Source organism: Lynx canadensis, chromosome B1 (genome assembly GCF_007474595.2).
Source record: "Lynx canadensis isolate LIC74 chromosome B1, mLynCan4.pri.v2, whole genome shotgun sequence".
Lineage (NCBI taxonomy): Eukaryota > Metazoa > Chordata > Mammalia > Carnivora > Felidae > Lynx > Lynx canadensis.
Window position 1 is genome coordinate 196,826,275 of NC_044306.2, and position 17,879 is coordinate 196,844,153.

Consider the following 17,879-nt stretch of genomic DNA (forward strand, 5'->3'; position numbering starts at 1 on the left):
AGAGAGAGAGGGAGGGAGACAGGGGGAGACAGGGAGAGAGAGAGAGAGAAGCAACTCCCATCTCTTGAAGGCTCCTTGCTGGCCAAGGACTCTCCTAGATGTTTTGCACCTACGACCTTACAGAGTGTCTATTTTCCGATTTAAGTGTTATGATCTCCTCCTAGAAGTGAATGAAATTGGCTCAGAATGTGTGAGTGACCATGTTGAGAGGGCAGGTGGATGGGTCAGGTCCACACTGCCGTTGGGTTTAGACCCAATTGCAAGTCAATGTCTTGACTACATAGACAGGACATAAATTATTTAAAAACACATAGATGGGGCGCCTGGGTGGCTCAGTCGGTTAAGCGTCCGACTTCGGCTCAGGTCATGATCTCACAGTTCGTGGGTTCGAGCTCCGCGTCAGGCTCCGTGCTGACAGCTCAAAGCCTGGATCCTGTTTCAGATTCTGTGTCTCCCTCTCTGTCTGCCCCTCCCCCACTCGTGCTCTGTCTCGCTCTGTCTCAAAAATGAATAAACATTAGAAAAAATTAAAAAAAAACAACACATAGAAACCTCGAAGGCAGGGAGGAGACCCTAAGATTGTCCTTGCTTGTTTCACGGAGCCTGAGTGAGGAAATTGGTCCCTGGGCTGGGAGCTGGAAGCACCCGCTATTAAGGCCGACCGGTTTAACACAGTGAGTCTCAAGTATTTGGGGGAGACATTAATTAATGCTTTGAGAAGGTAACCTGTGCTCACATAGAGTTGGCATATGCTGGGTTAATCTGCAGGACTTCTCAGAGCCTTTAATATGCTAATGTACACCTTAGCCCTCTAAAAGCCTGCAGCCTGCAGCCCCCTTTCCTTCCATCTTTTGAGACTACTTGTGCCCAGAATATATATTGCTGTGGAGTCCCTGACTTAGGCTCACTCTGAGCCACTCGGGGGGCTTCTTCAGGAATTTAGAAATCAAAACAGATGAGTATCTCTCCAGCTGCCTGGACATGAGAGCAGGGAAGGAAGCAACTTCATGGGCATCCCACTGGCCGGGAGTGCAGATGCACAAGAAGGTCAGGGCAGTGGTGGGAGGGGGGGACACTCTGGAGCCCTCTGCACAGCGCCAGCCCCAGCACTGCTTATCTCCCATTGCAATAACCCAGCTCCAGGATCCCATCAGGTTCCAGACATCCTTCCATGAGATCCCCTTAGTGGTTTGAGCTGCTTTACTCAGGATTTCCGTTACATAAGTAACAAAGTAATACAAAGTAATTAAAATGAATACCCAGCAATCAAACAAAAAAATATATAAAGCGTTTGAAATCAATGCAATGGCAGTTTTGTTTGTCTGGAAGGAATAGTAAAAAAAGGTAAGAGGGATTTAGAACAGTAATGTGTGAGCAGGAGGGCAGAAAAAACAGTTCGTAAGCCAGCGGTGAAGTTCTAAGGCTTTCAAGTGGCAGCAGATTGCACATCCACCTACGGACTGGAAGATTCTTTGTGTTATCTGAAAATATTACCACACTTATTCATTCATAACCACACTCTTCCCCCTCCCCCTCTTCCTCTTCCTCTTCCTCCTCCTCCTTGTCCTTCTTCTTCTTCTTCTTCTTCTTCTTCTTCTTCTTCTTCTTCTTCTTCTTCTTCTTCTCCTTCTCCTTCTTCTCCTTCTTCTCCTTCTTCTCCTTCTCCTCCTCCTCCTCCTCCTTCTTCTTCCTCTAATTGATTCCCAAAGATCCACGTGAAGACATACTTAGTGTTGCAGACACCAAGAGGGACATCAGGGGAGGGAGAGAGAGAGAGGCAGAGAGAGAATCCCACGCTGGCTCTGCATCATCAGCACAGAGCCTGATGTGGGACTCGATCCCACGAACCACGCGATCACGACCTGAACCAAAATCAAGAGTCGGATGCTCAACTGACTGAGCCACCCAGGCACCCCTTAAGTAAGTGTCTTAATGGAAGAAACCAGTGATGGGGGTGCGGGTCAGAAAAGTCTTCATAGTGGAGGTGTCTATCAACGAGTCCTTGAGAATCCAAAAGGCAGTGACCACACCAAGAAAAAGAAAGGGCGTTCCAAGAGAATCTAATAGTGACTATTTTTGTCTTGCTTTTAGAGTTCATTGGGTAGAGTTGTTTATATAGGAAAGCTCGGGCCAGGCTGTGAGGGCCCATGCATGTGATACATGTCTAATTAGAGTTTGGATGTACTCTAGGTATAACAAGAGAGCCAAGTTATCAGGGAAGCAGCGAAAGGTGAACTCAAGGGAAACGAATGTGTCTGATTGGAGCAAAGGGAACAGCCAGAAACAGAAAAGGCATATGAGTAAAAAGGACTTTAGAAGGAGTCAATAACGCTAGATTGTGTTTGTTGCTCTGTTATTACTTTTGGAGGGTTTACACGTTATCGTATGTGATGTGTTCGTTCCTTTTATTTATTCTTTTACTTAGCCAATATTTACTGAGCTCTGTGCTAGGGGTGGGGCGCAGAGATGAATAAGAGTTGGCCCCTGCCCCAGCAGGCCAGTTGGAGAGGTATGCAGATGGAATTGCACTCATCTGAGTGATGAGTTGGGGGTTACCGGGGAGGGAAGAATTAGGGACAACGTCTCACAGTTCCAGAGCTGCTGCGCTCCAGGGAGATAGTGCCATGGCGGCAATCCTGTGACCGATGTGGGTTAGTGACAAATATGCCATGGCACTGAGAGATGATGGTGATCACTGGGCCTCTGAGGCAAAGCTGGGAGTCAAACGAAGAGTCAAAGCATCAAATACTTATTGTTTTTGTTTTCATCCTGATGATTTAAAATGGGGAAGGGATAGAAGCCCAAGGCCTTTGGCTCTTATAAAAATGCACCTTCTGTTTTAAAAAGACAAGAGCTTGGGATGCCTGGGTGGCCCAATTGGTTGAGTGACCGACTCTTTATTTTGGCTCAGGTCATGATCCCCGTGGGATCAAAACCCATGTTGGGCTCCTCACTGAGTGTAGAGCCTGCTTGAGATTCTCTCCCTCTCTCTCTCTCTCTCCTTCTTCCCCTCTCCCCCGCTTGCTCTCTCTCTCTCTCTCTTTCTGCCAAAAAAAAAAAAAAAAAAAGAAAAAAGACAAGAACATTAGTTTCATACGTTGTTGAGGTTAAAACCCCATCCCATCACTAAATTATGATGTGGCTTGGAGCAAATTACTTCTCGGCTCTAGTCCCCTCACCTCTAAAGGGCAATATTCCTGGATGAGATGGACATTATCGGCACGTGCTGGTGTTTGGATCACTGATATTTTGGAAGAGAAAAGGCCTAAGACTTGCCCACCCATGGCAGGTGTTCCTGAAACATTAATTTCCATTCACCACACACTTTGTCTTTTTAATTACTAACGTAAGGTTTCATATTTTAAAGCATCAAGTAAATTATGTTTTGCTTTTTAGAGATGCACAGCTACTCTCCTCATAAGCAAGTCTACTAAGGAGAATTTCAGTGGAAAATTCCTTATTGTGAATGAAAAAAAACCAAAAACAACAACAAAACAAAGGCTTTCGGGTGTGTCCCAGGCACCCAGGCATAACTAGAAATTAAATACATTTTTAAAAATACTCAACTGACTCCTCAAACACTTGGAGGTATTTTCAGGTATTTGGGGTTCTTCCATGTATAAAATATACAATGTTTTTGTAATACTGGTAATTTGGTGACAGATGCTGCTGACTTTCCATATAATGGAACATGTAAAAATGAGGAAGCAATTAAGGCATTTTTAGTTCCCTCTGAGGCTTGCAAAAATTGCTTAAATATAGCTATCCAAAACAACATACATTTTTTTTTATCAAAGCCAAATTTAAATGTTATTTAATGCTCAACCTTTTGGCCAGGAATAGATGTCAAGTTTTTCTTTTTATTGTTATTTTTAATTTAAACAAATGTTGCCTTGGATCGCTTTCCCTTTAGTAGAATGTTTGTGAGTCTCCGAGGAAACTCGGAGCATGCTTTTTTCTCACCATAGCATTTACGAAGGATGCTGGCTTCTCTCGCGGAAGGGAATGTTGCAAATATCAAATGCATGCCATAGCACATGGTGCGGTCGTGTCCCGCTTTCCTTCATGTCTCTGCCACTTGGAATTCGGTGCACCTTTCGAGGCCCAGCTGGATTTGCTTGCAGTGCAAAGACCTTAGAGTTTGCTGCCGGTGTGTGTGTGTGGGGGGGGGGGGGGTATTGTAATAGTGATGCCCTTGGACTCTAAACTCAGGCAAGTTCTCTATTCATATTCCTTGGGCTGGTTTCTTAAATTTCTGAGCCTCACTCTTTCCTTCGATCAAATGGGAGCCATAGTATTTCATACGGTGGCTGAGAGGAGAAGGAATGTAACAATCGGCTATTGTCACTGCCGCCTAAAACCCATCCCCCTTCTGGGAGTCGCACTGCAATTGTACTTTGGACATCTCCGTGAAGAGACAGTCAGTCAAGGTGACCTGCTTCTCCTGGCCAATAGGTGGTCATGTGACCAAAGTGAGACCAATCAGAGATTCTCTCCCTGAGATCTGAGTCTTGAGGGGAGGGACCCCCAAGACAGAAACACTTGGCACACTTCTTTTTTTTTTTCTTTTTTCTTTTTTCCATATATGAAGTTTATTGTCAAATTGGTTTCCATACAACACCCAGTGCTCATCCCAAAAGGTGCCCTCTTCAATACCCATCACCCACCCTCCCCTCCCTCCCACCCCCCATCAACCCTCAGTTTGTTCTCAGTTTTTAAGAGTCTCTTATGCTTTGGCTCTCTCCCACTCTAACCTCTTTTTTTTTTTTTTCCTTCCCCTCCCCCATGGGTTTCTGTTAAGTTTCTCAGGATCCACATAAGAGTAAACCCATATGGTATCTGTCTTTCTCTGTATGACTTATTTCACTTAGCATCACACTCTCCAGTTCCATCCACGTTGCTACAAAAGGCCATAGTTCATTCTTTCTTATTGCCACGTAGTACTCCATTGTGTATATAGACCACAATTTCTTTATCCATTCATCAGTTGATGGATATTTAGGCTCTTTCCATAATTTGGCTACTGTTGAGAGTCACTTGCCACTCTTCTTATTGACAATGGTGGCTTTAAGCCATCAGGACTCCCTACCTGGATCTCCAGAAACCATCCTGGTCCTGGGTCTTTGTGAAACCCAGTTCTTCTAGAGTTCTTCCATCCCCTGGATTTCTAGTAACTTTTTTCTTAGGCTATAAATAATTGATTTCTGTTGCTTACCATCAGACAACTGCCACTAACTATTAGCTCCTTCACGTTTTTCTTTCTTGTAACAAAATCTCTTTGTGGTTCCCCCACATGAATGATCAAGCTTTCCTCCCCCCAGATGGTGTTGCTTGTATCATTATTAATGACTTTTGACTCATTACACCTTGAGGGGCACTAGTTCGTGGCCCTGGCTCCTTCTTGGACCTTCTTTCTTGAGGGTGGGACGTCTGTACACAGCATTTGCTTTGCTGTCTTGCCCATCTGCCCAGGTGTGGGGCCCTGCAGGAAAGCACCTGTCCTTAAGGACTAGCTCCCCAACAAAATGGCATCTGGACTAAATGACTGGGAATTCCCGTACTCCGCAGGCCTTTGGGCTGAGAAATATCCTGGTAGAGACAAATCAAATCAAAACAAAACGTTTAAACGTAGTATTTTCTCAATTAATTGGAACAAATAAACCACCCCCTATCATGAATACTGTTTTTTGGGATAGGCCTGCGGGGAAGCAGTGGGGTGAATGTGTCTGTGGAGAACACACAGCCATAGGCGTGGCATTCTGGGGTCTTCTGGAACCAAGGTGCAGAGTCCCAGTGGTTCTGAGATCACCCCAGATTTCTCAGTAAGGAATCCAATTTGATTCATTACCATTTTATGTAAATAATTATTTTTTTCAACAAATATTTATGGAGGGGCACTTTACTCAATAACGATACCGCTACTTTGTAGCGGGCCCTGCACCTGAGTTTGGGATGTAAGGAAAAATAAAATGTAGTCTCCGCTCCCTAGGGGCGCGCACAGAGGGTGAGCCCAGGGCAACAGTGGTGATTTCAACGAAGTAGGGCAGGTGCTGGGATATAGCAGACGCGATGTATTATGAGAGTGCAAAAGGAGGCATGATGTACCTAGGTAGGGGTGGTTAGGGGAGGGCATAGTGGATGTCATTACATCTGAGCTGGGTCTTTTATTTTTTTTTTACTAAAATGTTTTAAATGCTTATTTATTTATTTTGAGAGAGAGAGAGAGACAGCATGAGTAGGGGAGGAACAGAGAGAGGGAGAGAGAGAGACTCCCAGGCAGTCTCCACACCGTCAGCACAGAGCCTGGTGTGGGGCTCAAACTCCCGCACCGTGAGATCATGACCTGAATTGAAATTAGACGCTTTACTGACTGAGTCACCCACTCACTCTGGCCTGAGCTGATTCCTGAGGGGTGGATAGGAGCTATTGTCTCTGGGAGTGATAATGTCATAGTCCTAGGACATGTACAAGGGCTTACACTCATGGAGGACCTTTATGTGTGTTTTAAATTTAATCCTTACTCATATGGGAGTGGATGCAGAGAGAAATTTGTACCTGACCCCACACCCTGAGGTCCCAGACAGAGCTAAGTATTTTTTTTTCTTAACACCTCACACCCACCTTTCCTGTGGCTTTTACCCCATGATTTTGAGTATTTGTCTCCTTTTAGCAGAATGTGTGTGGTCTAAATAGATCACAGGGATGGTTCTTCAAAGCCCCCCCCCCCCCCCCCCCCCCCGCTTTGCTTATGCACAGCACAGAGAGCACCACCGGGCACCTGTCAGGCTTTCATGATGACTGGTTTCATTACTGTCCGCCTTGGAAAAATTGATCTGACCACAGTCAGAGCATGGCCCTCCATGCCCTACCTCCTGTATCTCCGTATTTTAAGACTTGACTTTGACCAACATTTAGCTAAATTTCAGGCACACACGGAGACTCTATACATAATTGTTGAGTGCGTCTGAGCTGAGATACAGAAGTCTAAATGAGCTTCGCATTAAGAGACCATAGGGCCTGGTTTCCAAAGCAGAGGGGAAAGGACATTCTTGAGGTGTGGTGGCACAAAGGCCTAGGTGACTGTCATACAAAGTCATTCCTGAGGTTGGGACAGACTTGGCATAACCTCTGTCAGTTGTGAGGTTTTGGGTTCCAGTGTTAATGCTCAGCACCATAGATGGTGGTATCTCCTTCCATTTGAGGTTACCACCTGAAGTATCTCACCTCCATTGTATCTAAGGACCTGTCCTCTGGAGTTGGTGGCTTTTCACTAGACTGCTTAATCAGGGACCTTGAGGTTCAGAAAACCTAACTGACTTCCTTGATCAAAAGTTGAAATACGGCCTGGGTGGCGCAGTCGGTTAAGCGTCCGACTTCAGCCAGGTCACGATCTCGCGGTCCGTGGGTTCGAGCCCCGCGTCAGGCTCTGGGCTGATGGCTCGGAGCCTGGAGCCTGTTTCCGATTCTGTGTCTCCCTCTCTCTGCCCCTCCCCCGTTCATGCTCTGTCTCTCTCTGTCCCAAAAATAAATAAACATTGAAAAAAAAAATTTGAAAAAAAAAAAAAAAAAGTTGAAATACGATGATTTGCGATAGGTTCTCTTTCCTGCTACAAATATGGATGCTATGCAGCTCTTAACTGACACATATTCTAGAAAATTCTAGTGGAAGCAGGAAAGAATAAGCAGCTGAAGGCACACTGGAGCAGCTGGGCTGGGTGGGGAATGGATTCTCCATTTCCCATGCTGAACTCCTTTGATGTCATAGCAAGTTGGACATCAAGATGCTCAACTCCTGAGTTATAAACTTAAAAAAAGGAAACATATTCTCTATTCCTCCACCATGTTTCAAGTTTCTAACCTTCATAATGCACTACAGCTTTGGATTGTAATTACCAAGATAAATGACAAACATATTTTTTTAAAAAATATGTTCCCTGGCCGAGGCCGCCTGACAGGCTGCTTTGGTCTGTTTCCATGTGTCCTCTATGAGGTGCGTTGGCAAGAGCCTCTGAAGAAATTTTCATCTCTCTTAAGCCCAGATTCTAATTTTCTGCAAAATGTCTTTACATTTTTCCATATGGATTTTTTTCACATGTTCCATATCTTCGTGGGCCAAAGAGACCCAAGTGTAAAACCTAGAGCAGCAGTTACCTAAGAGGTTGGTAACTGCATCCTCATGGGGTTCATTATGTTCTCCTTGTCCTTGGCTTCTCCCTGACCTGTTTTACCCGTGATCATTTTTCTGGTAGTTGATTGATATTTAAAGCATAAACGCAGGCACACACACACACACACACACGCACACACACACACACACACACCCCCTTAAAAACGTAGTGAACCTAGAATATTTCAAGGGGCATCAAATTTAATGTCCAAGTCCTTGAGTAGTCATATTGGGTTCTTGAGCATGAAATGATGTTTATCCATGCCACCCACTGGGTGACCTGAGACAACTTTACCCATAAATTTTGGGGGTGGCCAAGACTGATGTTGGAACAAAGTACACCTGCCCCTTCCTCCACATTTCTCTTGTAGCTTTCCTCAAGCCACAAAATCTGGGAAGGGTGCTGGACTGGAAGTCAGGATTGGAGCCCCCACGTCAGCCCACACATTGCTGCCCCAAGTGCTCTTTGGGCCTTGGCCAAGTCTCTTGATCTCCGTATTAGTTCCTTTGACTTTAAGATAGCTCTTGTTCAACCTGTTTCATAAGATGTAGCATTAAAATGCAAATTCTTTTGGGATATGTCAAATATTACACATTCACACTTACTTTACCTCACTAGGAGCAAGTAATCGTTTGCACGTCAGAGGCTTTGTTGTTTATCCAAAATTGAAATTCTCATTTCCTTCTTTTAATCGCATCCTCTCCACTGGTCAGAAAAAAAAAAAAAAAAAAAAAATTAGGTTGTGTAGCAGACCTAAGCTGTTGGTGAATGGACAATGACCTTCAATTAGGAAAAAGTAGATAAGCCAGGGCAGGATGAGTGAATTATAACACAGAGAAACATTTTAGGTTTGACTTTTCTTTTAGCTAACTCTGTTGTCTTTGTCTCCATACTCTTGATTAGTTTAGTGTTTGAATAGCCAGTGTTCACAGGCTTAAATGTGTTCTTGACTTTACATGGTGCATGAGAGAGTGGTCCGGGTGGGTTAGAGCTCCTTACTGAAAACCCGGTCTGGTTTGGCCAGTCTTCCTGACCGGGAGAATGTCTGCTTTATTGAGACAGCGACATGCCTCACTGAAGAGCAGTCTAGGTCAGTCAAATGCATTTGAGTGCACGTGTCATCCAATGGGCAAGACCTCCCATGCACTCGTCTGCTTTTTGCTTAGAGTTGTCCAGCTTTCATCTCCATTGGGGCTCCTCCAACAGTAATTTCCTTCTGGAACAATGTCGTTTTGATAGGATTTTGACTAATAGTGTGTGTTATGAGCTGGACTATGTCTCCCTAAAATTTATTTGGGAAAGTGTAGTCCCTAGGACCTCAGAGTCTGCACTTACTTAGAAATAGGGTCATTCTACAGGTAATCGGTTAAAATGAGGTCATCAGGGTAGAGGGCCATAATCTAATATGTCTGGTGTCCTTATAGCAAGGGGCAGTTTAGACACAGAGATACACATATAGGGAAGATGATTTACTATTTTTAAAAATGTTTTTATTTATTTTTGAGACAGAGAGAGAGCACAAGCCAGGGAGGAACAGAGAGGCGGGGGACATAGAATCTGAAGCAGGCTCCAGGCTCTGAGCTGTCAGCACAGAGCCTGACGTGGGGCTCGAACTCATAGACTGTGAGATCATGACCTGAGCTGAAGTCGAACACTCAACCGACTGAGCCACCCAGGCGCCCTGGGAAGATGATTTAAACAGACATAGGAGACGGGCACCTGGGTGGTTCAGTAGGTTAAACATCTGACTCCTAATTTTGGCTCAGATCATGATCTTACACCTGGGTGGCTCAGTCAGTTAAGCGTCCAACTCTTGATTTTGGCTCAGGTCCTGATCTCACGGTTCATGAGATTGACTCCCATGTTGGGCTTTGTGCTGACAGCACAGAGCCTGCTTAGGATTCTCTCTCTCCCTCTCTCCCTGCCCCTCCTCTGCTCACACACACTCTCTCAAAATAAATAAATAAACATTAAAAAAGAAATAAAGAGACATAGGGAAAGGTGGGTGTCTGCAAAGGATAGAGACCTGTAGCAGGTCCTTGCCAACCAACCCTCAGAAGGAACGAGCCTGCTGACACCTTGATTTTGGACTTCTAGGCTCCAGAACCGTGAGCTAAATTTCTGTGGTATAAGCCATCACTTGTGGTGCTTTGTCACTGCAGTCCTAGCAAACTACTGGTGTTAATAGCAATGGTTAATTCTAGCTTTGATGTGTTGAGCGCCTACTACATTTTGGGTCCACCACATACATTGATGTCACTCTTGCCTGGAGTCGTCAGTGAAGGTCTCCATCAGAGGACGGCTTTACAAGCAGATAATGAAAAATAATAAGGAGCCAACTCTTTGGATTATAGGAAGGAGAACGTTCTGAGCAGGGGGAAATAGTAAATTCAAAGGCTTTAACAGGATATGTAACTGGACATATTAAAGAAGCAGAAAGGGTAGAACAACTAGGTTCACATGTCTAGAGAGCAGACTGGTACCCGCTAGATCAGGGAGATACGCCTGTTGGTAGTCAGGTAGGGCCCGCTCAGCTGTTCTACAATACAGCTGAGCTCCCTGTTGTCAGCTTGTATACAGGGGACCTCTTCTTGTGAGCTATTTCTCATGTCAGTCCATTTCTATAAGAGATTGTGCATAGATTTGGAGGAAAACTTATACTTTTTTGAAGAAGCAACTTCTATCCAATATCTCAAGGACGTCTTCCTCCAACCCTGTGCAGGTCAGAGGTAAAATGGAGCAATGGTTCAAGAGGAAAGGGATGATTCTTAAAGAGAATGGTGAGGGGCGCCTGGGTGGCTCAGTTGGTTAAGCGGCCGACTTCGGCTCAGGTCATGATCTCGCAGTCCGTGAGTTCGAGCCCCGCGTCGGGCTCTGTGCTGACCGCTCAGAGCCTGGAGCCTGTTTCAGATTCTGTGTCTCCCTCTCTCTCTGACCCTCCCCGTTCATGCTCTGTTTCTCTCTGTCTCAAAAATAAATCAACGTTAAAAAAAATTTAAAAAAAAAGAGAATGGTGAGAAAACCACAAAACCTATAGAATCTAGACGCACACTTAGAGAGAGACTGAGTCAAGCCCAGAGGCCATACATCCTGACCCTGAAATCAGTATGACTGTTGTTCCTCACACTTGATGTAAGTAAGTGCAATATGGGGCATTTAAAAGAAAGTGGTACTAGGCATTTATCCAAGGGATACAGGTGTGCTGTTTCGAAGGGACACATGCAGCCCCATGTTTATAGCAGCACTATCAACAATAGCCAAAGTCTGGAAAGAGCCCAGATGTCCATCGATGGATGAATGGATAAAGAAAATGTGGAATATATATACAACGGAGTATTACTCGGCAATCAAAAAGAATGGAATCTTGCCATTTGCAACTACGTGGAGGGTATTATGCTAAGTGAAATTAGAGAAATACAAAAATCATAGGACTTCACTCATATGAGGACTTTAAGAGACAAAACAGATGAACATAAGGGAAAGGAAGCAAAAATAAAATAAAACCAGGGAGGGGGACAAAACAGAAGAGACTCATAAATATGGAGAACAAACTGAGGGTTATGGGAGGGGTTGCGGGAGGGGGGATGGGCTAAATGGGTCAGGGGCACCAAGGAATCTACTCCTGAAATCATTGTTCCACTAGATGCTAACTAATGTGGATGTATATTAAAAAAATAATAAAACAAGTTAAAAAATAAATAAAGTGGTCTGCATGGAGAAAGTCCAGCTCTTGAAACCTCATTTATTCTCTGCACAAGTGTGATTTTCATGCAGCAAGTCTTTCTGTTTTTCTACCAAACCCACTATCTCCCTCCTTCAAAATCTACCTCTCTAGGACATCGCTTTATATTCTCCTTGTGCATGTCTTATTTTCCCTGCAAGGGAATAAACTTCACTCATTTAATGTGCTTCCACAGGGGAGGGTTTACTTATATAGACCCATGGCCAATGAGTTAATGCGAGTGCAAGAATTGAATAAAAACAGTAAAAAGGTCACTTGTAGATATCTACCCGAAAGAAATATCCACACACTGATGTGTGCACCAGTCAATGTTCACAGGAACTTTATTTATAATAGCCCCAGAGTAGAAGTAGCTTAATGCCCATCAACTGGGGAATGGATAGACAAAATGTGGCGTATCTGTGCAATGGAATAAGAAGGAATAACTACTGATGCTACATTGTAGATGAACTTCAAAACCATGATGCTAAGTGGAGGAAGCCAGACACAAGAGACCACATGCTATAGAATTCCATCGATATGAAGTGTCTAGAAAGGGAAATTTATAGAGACATAAAGTAGATTAAGGGTTGCCTGAGGCGAGGGGTAGGGATGAGGGTTACCATGACTGGGCATGAAATATGAAAATATGCCTTAATAAAGCTGTTAAAAATAACTAAAATATGATCCAAGATTACTAGAGCATGGGGTACAGAGGAAGGCAGAGGAGAGCACCACTCTGCCCCTTTACCACATGCTCACATCATATAAAGATGCCAATATAGCATTCTGCCTTCTAGAGTTAAAAAAAAAAGTTACGGAACAGTCTGCCGATTCCTATAACCATCAGCAGTACCTGAAATCAGGTTGATCAGTTGTGAATCAATAGTCCTGTTGCATTTTTTTCTGTGGTGGGATAAAATTCATATTTTTTTAATATAAAAGATAGAGATGCCATGCCATGCATGTCCAAGTGAGTTGCGGTCTCCCCTCTATTGTGTTTTAAATGTATTCGTTTTTACCCAAATGTACGAGTAGAAGAACAATCAACGAGTTCCAATAGCACGTTACACAAGAGAGATTAATTCTACCAATGAGAAGGGCCGCTGGAGAAGATGGTATTGGAGCTGGCATTTTTGCTCTAAATTTATTCTGCGAATGTTTTCATAGAGAAGACTGAATGCAGCCTGCCCTCTCTAGAAATAGCTCATTAAGTCTTTTGCATAATGGATGGTGAACTAGTTTGCAAAGGAAAACATAATTAGTCACGCAATTGAATCCTTCAACCTGAATGACAGGACCATTTCCTAAAAAACAAGGCCATTTAAAATAGCATTAGGTGTGCCCTTTCCTAGCGGAAAGGAGCCTGGATCCTTTTACTGTAGTGTATTTCAACCATCCAAGGCAACGTTCTATTAGACTCCAAGAATTGCCCCCAAAATCTACAAACTGTATCACGTTAGGTTTTGAGCTATTTAGAAAGGAAATGCTTGCCGCCAACTGGAAGACGCTATTCACTACTATCAGGTAGAAACACTTATTATTCTTGGGACTATCAGCGGGGATCTTTGCCATGTTTTACCAGCCGACTTTTCTATGACATGAAGGGAAGCTCTGGGGGAGTGCCCAAGTCTCTGGCACACTTTGCCCCAGCCACTTTCATTTTCAATATTGGGTGAAAGTCTGTTAGTTATGAATATTTTCTGGCCAAGACAGGATTTCGGCCTTTTTTTTTTCCCCTGCAAAAATGTCTTGTGATATCTTAAGATCAACTACGTCAAATTTCATTTAGAACAATCTTTTGGGCAATCAGAAATTTACAAGTTACATGTCTATTTCTACCTGGTGACTGGGTTGGGACATGTGACATATTAATTACGAAATAGCTAGAACGCAGCCAATATCAAAGAGGTTTGAAAGTCGTGGAGGGTGGGACCTGTAAGGGTTTTAGAGATCGAACTCCTTCATTCTGAGAAGAGGAATTTGAGGCATGGGGACGTTGATTGCTTTCCTTAGCAGCAAAGCCAGGACTAAATTGACATCGTCTGGACTTTCCGTCCACTGCTTTTCCCACTACAGCAAGCACCCTGCAGGCCAACTCTACCCCGCTCTTCCTAGTACATTTCCTCCAGGAGATGGGACACTGCCTGCTAATAAAATCTATATGCTCTTTTGTCCTTTCTGGAATGCTCTCACGTGTAATTTATTGGTAGCATCTCTGAAGAACAGAATTAATGTTTTTATTTGGCTGTCGTTCCAGATGGTGGAGGAGCCAGAAGGCTGCGGCAGATGAAGGCATTTGCATGGTCTCAAAATGTCAGGGTGGTATGGATGTTCTCTCCAAGGTGAGTCAGGTCAAACCCTTCGTTTCTTTTTTCAAAAGGTAAAACATAGGTTATTAATGGATCCCATGAAAACTTCTCAGCCATAAAATTAGCCACGAGTTTGGGAACAGGATCTTTGCTCTTAAAACCACCCTAAATTGCTTCTTTCCAGGTATGTTTACTCAATATCAACATAGGGTTCACGGAGAGATTTTGGGAATCGGGAGGTAGTCCTACAGTGGCACATACACCTCATGAGAGCAGGACAAAGCAGTCACCCATTCACTCACTCTTCTATTTATTCAGTGAAGATGTACTTAATGATGGCTATCAGTCAGATATAGTGTTAGGGTTGAGTCAGAAACACTTAAAACTGATCATAAAGGTAACCATTTTGTCCCTTGCCAAACCAGGTTGTTGTAAGGAGTCATGGGGACTATTTATTGTCTCTACAAATCTCAGTGATGGTTCTTTGGAGGCAGCATGTAGCTCATCCATGAATAAAGAATGCTTAATGGGGGCGCCTGTGTGGCTCCGTCGGTTAAGCGTCTGACTTCGGCTCAGGTCATGATCTCGAGGTTCATGAGTTTGAGCCCCGCATCGGGCTCTGTGCTGACACCCTGGGAGCCTGGAGCCTGCTTCAGATTCTGTGACTCCCTCTCTCTCTGCCCCTGCCCCACTCGTACTCTGTCTCCGTCTCTCTCAAAAATAAATAAAACGTTAAAAAAAATGAAAAAAAAGAATGCTAATGCTTTTAAAGGAAAACTTAGAGAAATTGCCCAAATGATGCTTGTTTTTGTTTTTGCTTTACAAAAGCTCCCAGTGCTGGCTAAGTTCCCACCGAAGCGTCTGTGTCAACAGTATTTTTTATTGCAGGTTTTACTGACTGAGCAACAGAGCGGAAATGGGAGCAGGTATCTGAGAGAGGGGCCTGGAGGGAGTGGTCTTCCGGAGCACTACTGACTGGGAGCATATTGATGACTGAGGCCAAGGCTTCCATCCCGAGTCCTCCTCACCTAGAGTGCTAGGCACTCCCCAAGTGGTCGTGGCATTGAGCAGAATTTAGGGAAGCGAAGATGGTTTCTGCAAGAATTCCTGGATGTTGGTGCTCAGTAGAATTACCTGGGACTGAGCAAGGCAGGGATTGGCATGGAGTCAACCGTCTGGGGGAAAGAGAACTTGCATAGATTTCTCAAAGCGTAGCAGAGATTTCTCTCTACGGAGTTGTAAATTGTAATTGTTTGAAGAGATTTCGCTTCCGTTTTCCACCTTTAAAATTGCTTGTCATTTTCTACTGTCGCCAGAGCAAAGCATGAGAACAAATTAAGGGTCACCGTGTAATATTTCGGCTTCATTGCATGGGTACTGTGATAGAGTCTAGGGACATAATGGAGAGAGAAAGCAAACCTGGTCTCTACCTACTCAGTTCTTACCTCATGGAGTTTGGTGGAAGAAATTCATCTTATTCAGAGAATCACACGGTGGAGTACCATAGCTGTGTTGCGTTCCATCAGCTGAGCTCGGGTCACTTTGGTTTTCTGAAAGATACAAGATGCTGTAGACGGATGATGAGGGGTTTGGCTTGGTCATGGGGGTGACAGGTGTTTCCCCTGAGGGCGAGATTCCTGAGTGGAGAAGTAGGAGTTAAGATTGTTTGCAAACATCTCGTGACTGAGTAGGTCCTCTTGAGCATGGAGGAGAGGGTGACGGGAGACAAAGGCCAGAGTATTATAGGACTTTCGTTCTATTTGAAGAAGTACATGCAAAACGTTGCAGGGTTTTAGCCGAGATTGGAATATTTGAAGTTGAACACTTCCTGAAGAATGGACTGTGGGTTCAGCAGTGGATGGTGATAGATCAGTTACAACCTTTTTGTAGCTTGGGCTTATGGTTGATACATATGGAGACATGTGGGTAAAAAACAGAACTATTTAGGAGTGATTATGATAAGGGCAAGAAATGGTGGGCTATGAAGGGTGTTGGAGAAGGAAAGGCCTAAGGTAGATGCTAACTTTCTGGCTTGCATGACTAAGCGGGTTCGGGCATTGCTCATTGCAGCAGTGAATATTGGCAAATGCCCGGGTTTAGGGCAAAGAGTCTAAGTTTGCTTTGGACATACTGAGTTGCAGTAGCTTTGCGATATCTAAGAAGTGGTGGCAATTAGGTAGTCAGATATTAGGGGTTCCAGATATAGATCGGCTCTCTTCCAAAAGTGATAGTTCCATCACATGATACTGATGGCCCCTGATATTTATGTCTTCCGTCATTTGCCCTGAGAGGGCAAATAACTTGCCCTAGGGAGGCTAATCTTGCTGGTCCTGGTACCAAGACCCAAAGTCCCAGGGAAGTTTTCTCACAGGTAGCCAACTTAGGCAAAATAGTTGTAGCAGAAAGTAGGTGTAGAGAAGGTCATGGACTATCTGGTAGCTTCTATGAGAGTGATAGGCTTTTGGAAGGAGTAGTTACCAAGAGGAGAGAGAGGAAGATGACAGATCATAACTTACAGCTCTTCTCTAATTGTGCCAGGGTCATTAGATGCATAAAACTAACTTTGTGGTAGATCTATATTTCCAGTATTTTGTGTTTTCTCTGGAGCTCTTGGATGTGGGACCATGGAGGGCTCAAAAACACTGAAGTCAGGCTAGGAAGATACACAAAGGAAGGCTGTGTTAGGAGTATTAGATTGCACTGTGTTATCATGATATATTTGTGTGCCTGTCTCCTTTAACAGATTACAAAATTCCTGAAGCTTGGGATCATTTCTTGTTTATCCCTGTGTTTCCGGTGACTAGAAAAATACCTGTTCAAACATTTTTGATGAGTTAGTTATTGAATGAACAGCTTAATAAAAGCACATATAAACAGTTGAGGGTAATATGACTTTGAACTAGCTCCTTAACCTTCCTAGACTTTAGTTTCGCATCTGGATAAAGCACTTCTTATTCTGCTCTGCATGTCATAGTTTTACAATTCCATTATATTAAAACATTTTTTTTCCTGGATTTTCAAACTTCTGATGATCTGTACAGGGGTTGTGCAAGTAGCTGATTATTTTCAAATTCTGGGTTGTTTTCTACTCTCCAACCTATTGAAACCTGGTGGAGGAAAAAAGCACATGAGCTTTGTATCAAATGCATATGAATTCAAATTCTAGCTTCTCCAGTCACTGCCTTTTTCCCTCTGGGTAGTTCATTTAACATTCATTTAGGTTTTTTTTTTTTAATTTCTAAAATAATAATGATAATATCTGAGTTGCAAGGTAAAAAGAATGGACTTATCGGGGCACTTGGGTGGCTCAGTCAGTTGAGCGTCCGACTTCAGCTCAGGTCATGATCTCACAGCTCGTGAGTTCGAGCCCCGCATCAGGCTCTGTACTGACAGCTCAGAGCCTGGAGCCTGCTTCTGCTTCTGTGTCTCCCTCTCTCTCTGCCCCTATCCCACTCGCATTCTGTCTCTGTCTCTCTCAAAAATAAATAAACCTTAAAAAATTTATAAAAAAAGAATGGACTTGTAAACATTAAAGCATAGGAGGTCCCAGGACAGGATAGTTATTATTTTTCTCATCTTTGTGGCTTAGTGTGGATAGGCATTGATTGAGTTTGAGCTGCGGTAATAAAACATTTGTCACTTTTTTTTAGCTGACCACATTTTACCCTCTTATCTGCT

The 17,879-nt window shown here is 43.7% G+C and overlaps 1 long non-coding RNA gene across 2 annotated transcripts in view; it reads left to right on the forward strand.

Annotated features, from left to right (window-relative positions):
• LOC116738032 overlaps window positions 1–17,879 on the forward strand; it is an 86,043-nt gene that overhangs the window by 55,925 nt on the left and 12,239 nt on the right. The window contains exons 3-4 of one of the 2 annotated variants that reach the window (XR_004343561.1): window positions 14,150–14,234; window positions 15,090–15,512. This is a non-coding gene — a long non-coding RNA (uncharacterized LOC116738032). Of the gene's footprint in view, window positions 1–14,149; window positions 14,235–15,089; window positions 15,513–17,879 lie in introns of those variants that run through there. The other variant, XR_004343560.1, reaches the window with a different exon arrangement.